The sequence below is a fragment of the Alligator mississippiensis genome, chromosome 7 (assembly GCF_030867095.1).
Source record: "Alligator mississippiensis isolate rAllMis1 chromosome 7, rAllMis1, whole genome shotgun sequence".
Lineage (NCBI taxonomy): Eukaryota > Metazoa > Chordata > Crocodylia > Alligatoridae > Alligator > Alligator mississippiensis.
This window is the reverse complement of record NC_081830.1, coordinates 14,371,716-14,376,921: the sequence shown is the minus strand read 5'-3', so window position 1 is coordinate 14,376,921 and position 5,206 is coordinate 14,371,716. Positions and strand designations below refer to the sequence as shown.

The 5,206-nt window shown below is 46.6% G+C and overlaps 1 pseudogene; it reads left to right on the top strand.

Moving 5' to 3' along the window:
• The first annotated feature begins 3,218 nt into the window (after positions 1–3,218).
• Positions 3,219–3,964, top strand: LOC132251789 (olfactory receptor 14A16-like; annotated as a pseudogene).
• The last annotated feature ends 1,242 nt before the right edge of the window (positions 3,965–5,206 follow it).

The following is a 5,206-nucleotide window of genomic DNA, read 5'->3' as shown; positions in this document are numbered from 1 at the left end:
AAGGGAAGGCTGATTTCGGTATTCCCCTGCAGCAGGGATGTGTGCGCTTCTGCTGCTTTCAGATCTGCTCAGAAGACACGGGCTTCATAGGGCCTGGGATCCCACGATCCATGCAGCTGGGACGTGTCCCCCTCTTCAGGACAGTTCCAGCCTCTCTCTGAATGGATCCAAATCCAGGTTCGAGAGACAGGGGCAGAGGTGCAGCCCCCGCACTGCCCCTCTGGAAAGGGAACTGAGACTTGCTTCGGGAGCTGACATCAGGACAAGGAAGAGCCTGTATAGCACCATCTGGAGCTAATCTCCTCACCAGGCATGAAGCTGTGCAACTTTTAGACACAGGTGTCCCCAGGAGAAGAGGGAAAGGGAATGGCCAGCCTCAGCTGGTAGGCTGTTTGGGAGCTGCCAGGTCAGAACCTTGCAGGCATGGGTGACTAGTGCCACCTTAGGCAGGGGGGGCACATGCCCCCCCCCTCGTGACTGCATGGGGTGGGGGTCCCCTTGCAGCCAATGTTGCTGACTGGGTGGGGGTCCTCCTACAGTCGATGGCATTGACTGGGAAGCAGCTACAGCACTCCTGAAAGTGGCCATAGTGCTCCCAGAAGTAGCCACAGCACTTCATCCAGTCCTCCCACTCCCTGGCTGGCACTCACAGGGTGGACACTGGCGCGCCTGCCTGCCTATCATCTAAGTGGGGAGCACACCCTGTCAGGGAGGTGTACCCCCTGCGCATCACCACTGCCTGCAGGAGGGAGGCCGGTCTGAGCCAGGAGGGCTCGGGGCTGCACGAACAAAGGACCTGCCAGGGGAAGGGAACTTTTTTTAAGGTGCCAGGACCCTGGGGAAGGTGGGGGATCAAGCCTGTTTAATTCTGAGATTCGGCCAATTTTGCAGTGGTAAATTGTCTGAATCAGATTTGGCAGAACCAATTTGGGACACCGATTCGAATCACTGAATAGAATCACTGCCCTCCGAATCGGCCGAATTCAAAGTGAATACTAGCCACTTCGCACAGGCCTACTGCTGATGATACATATCCTGGGCCAGAAGTAGGAAACAATAGATAAAAGGTGATCAAACTAAAGAATCAAAACAAAGCTTTTCTGATTTGAAATACAGAATCAGAAACAAGCCTTCCTGGATTCATTTGCTTCAGAGGTAAGCTGGGCTCTAGGGAACAAGTCCCAGAAGTTCTAACAAGAGAGATGTGGATAAGTCAGCTTCCCACAGCATCAGTCCTTCCAAACCAGTGAAGTTAACTGCCATCTGCAGAGAGAAACTGGTTTGGATCTACTTCTGTCACATCAGTCTTGGAGTGGAGAGAAAGCTCCTACTAAGATATTTTGATTTCTGAAGATTTGGTAGCGGCAGGGAAAAGAGAAATTGGATAGATCAGGAGAGAGAAAATAAGCAAAGACTCCTGGCACTGGAGGATGAGATCACAAGCTGAGAAAAACTTCCCATTGCTATAAGTTTATTACTCAAATTAACTGTGGGTGGTTGGTAAGAAGAGGGATGCATGTAGAAATTCAATAGATCAGTAGAAGGAAAATAAGCAAAGAATCTGTAGGATCTATAATAAGCTGAGTAAAAAGTAACAAAAAATGCTGCAGTAAGTTTTTAATTGCAATTAAATATGGTTGGTAGGCAAGAAGGGCGGTGTGCGGGGTATTTAAAAACCTGAAAATGACATTCAAATGAAAAGCTCTCAGCAGTTTATTAGCAAGGTATTCAAAGTTCTTTAGCAGGTCAAAGGAAAAAAAAGAACGAAAAGAAAACAGCTCCCTTTAGAAATCTGAACTTGCTACCAAGAAACCACACAATTCACTGTTTCGGCAACTTGAAATTTTTCAATCAAAAACTCCTGGAGTCTTCCTATTTTAAACCAAATTATCCCTCCACCCCACTATTGATGGTTATTCTTCATAAACTGATGGTTTTGAAGAAAATCCATATATTATGAAAAAGTATATCTTTAGCAAAAGACATTTTTATAGGAAACATGTTTCTAGACTTAAATTCTAAGCCCTGCGACTGAGATTCAGTCTTGCCCAGCAGCACCAGGATTACAATCCCACCTCACTCATTGCATCCAGATTTTCTTGTTTTCCAGAACAGAAATGCCTGGAGGAGGGAGAACTCAGTAAGCCCTGCAGTTGATCCCCCTGAAAATGTTTTTTACTTATCCGAGTGCCTCTCAAATTAGGGTCAGGCGACCCAACAAAGTGTGATGAGCAAATACATAGTGAGAAGAATCCCTTGCTCAAAAGAGCATAAAGTTCTTGTACCCAAATGACAAAGATCAATGACACAACGTGGAGGTGACAGAAGGATGACATTGGCCTATCATGGCAGAGAGATGACCGTGCAGCTGGGGATGGGAACCATATCAATCTGCTAATAACCATATGGCAGGGAGAACTCAGTAGAGATTCATTTCAGACCAGGTGACACTTTGGATGCTGTCTATGTCAATGCCGTATGTACCAGGGAAGAGGAAAGCGGGGTGCTGGCATTTTATTGACCGGCATCTTATTTTAGTCACAAGTGCTGTGTCCAGTGTGCCTCATCTTGCTGTGGCCTTGATGTTTGCTGAGGTTCTTGCTTTTCTTGCTTGTTGTTGCTATTAAAAATCACATAAAAATACCACAATTTGGTCTGACAGCTTAATGAAGGGAGATGGGTTCATAGTGAGATCTGAAATGAGGAGAATGAGAGCATGAAGCAAATAAAAGGTAAAACCTCTGAGATTTTGCACAACCTAGATTCAGAATTATAAACATTGTTTTGTTCTGAAATAGTCTCTATTGGGTGGTTTGCTTTTATTTTATATATATATATATATATATATATATATATATATATATATATATATATTTATGCACACAGATAAGTACTTTTGTGGAGCTTCTGTATACTTAAAGATAGAATATTCCCAGCAATAATACCTTCCACAGGCAATTTTACAGCACTTAAAGACAGACAGTACTGGCAGTTAGTTCATGAGCTGTTTCTGACATGAGATTCCCTCCTGTTATATTTGTAACTCTGATCCTGGCCACTTTCTTGTCCTTCCTTCACAGGCCTTGCACAACGCCCTCAAGAGGGAAATGTCCAACCAAACTGTTGTGACCGAGTTCCTCCTCCTGGGCTTTTCTGATATTCGGGAGCTCCAGTTCTTACACTTTGTTACCTTTCTATGAGAGTACTTGGCAGCCCTGATGGGGAATCTCCTCATCATCACAGTTGTAACTCTAAACTATGAACTTCATTCTCCCATGTTCTTTTTCTTGATTAATTTGTCCATCGTGGACCTTGGCTCCATCTCAGTGACCGTGCCCAAATCCATGTCTAATTCCCTATTGAACACCAGGTCCATTTCCTACTCTGGATGTGTTGTCCAAGTCTTTGGTCTGTTCTGCTTCTTGGCAGCAAATGTATCTCTTCTCACGGTTATGGCATATGACCGATATGTTGCCATCTGCAAGCCACTGCATTATGGGATAATAGTGAACAGGAGAGCTTGTGTCCAGATGGCTGCAGGTCCTTGGGCTGCTGGTGTTATCTATGCTGCAATGCACACTGGAACACTTTTAGTCTCCCCTTCTGCCACTTCAATATCATCAACCAGTTCTTCTCTGAAGTGCCCCAGCTGCTCAAGCTCTCTTGCTCTGGCACATACCACAGAGAGCTGGCAGCTCTTGCCTTCAGCGTGTTTTTAGCTTTTGGCTGTTTTGTTTTCATTGTTGTGTCGTATGTTCAGATCTTCACCGCAGTGTTGAAAATCCCCTCGGAGCAGGGCCATTAGAAAGCCTTCTCCACCTGCATTCCCCACCTTATCGTGGTCTCCCTGCTTCTTTCCACTGCTGGCATTGCCTACATGAAGCCCATCTCTGACTCCCCATCCCCCTTGGATCTCCTGGCGGCTGTTCTGTATTGTGTGGTGCCTCCATTGATGAATCCGGTCATCTACAGCATGAGGAACAGGGAGATCCAAGCTGCCCTGAGGAAACCGCTGAAAAGGCAGATCCTCTCCAAGAACAACATGTCTATCTTTCTTTCGTGACTTTGCTTTACTTATATTTTATGCATGAAATAAAAGAAAAAAAATGAGGTTTTTTCATAGTATTGTATGAATCCTACATATTAAAAGCAGAGGTGGAGACTGGCCTGGCACACAATGCAGACAAGAAAGCCAGGCAGTGAAAATGGAAATGGAGGCGTCCGTTGGGGAGGGATAGGCTGGGGTGGGGGTGGGGGGGAAAGGGGATGTAGCAGCTCAGGAAAAATTGCAGAGGGACCTGGGCAGTCAGGTGTTCGGCAGGGTGCAATGTGCCCAAATTCGACTGTGTATATTGAATCCATGCGTTTCTGTACCTACGGGACTGATTAAGTGCAGTTCATAGACCCAGCTCTGAGAAGTGGTTTGCACATTCAAACAGGCACCTAACCTCATCACCAGCACTGAAGCCAACTTCCTACAGCTCCAAACACAACACCTGCCAACTATCTCCAGTAAGTAGCTCACAAACTGCACACCAGCATCTATCCAAGACAACACAAACCAGCTACCTGTGGGGGTGCATTCCTCACCAAAAACCCACTCTGCCTCCAGTCTCTCAGGCCTGATTGTGAGCGGGAACAAATTACAAACCACTTTTCACAGCCGGGCCTATGAACTGCACTTCATCAGTCTCCCAGGTACAGAAACTCATGAACTCAATGTAGATTAGTCAGTGGGGTTCTGGCACACTGCGACCTGCCGGACATCTGACTCCTCAGTTGCCTCTGCACTGTACCTGTGCAGCTACTTCCCCTACACCCCACACCCTCCTCCCCAGCCTGTCCCTCACCCCCTGACACCTCCATTTCCATTTTCACTGACTGGCTTTCTTGCCTGCATTGCATGCCAGGCCGGCCTCTGGCTTTTTTTACTATTCCCACCATCCAGGACCAGGAGACACATCAATTGCAGGTATTTCCTCAGCCTGACAAAGGGTTTTTCGACCTGAAAGCTGGCATCCTGGGCAGCTAAGCGAAGCACACTGGGAGCCTCACAACTGCACTGCCACTAGCAAGCATCAGGCCTGTCAAAGATGTGACAGGTCTGGCCATTCCCCAGCCAGGACTGTGTATGTGCATGCATTAGCTGGAGGTTATGGCATCTCCTACCTGTCTTTCACCAGGGGATCATTGGGCATGGCATTTA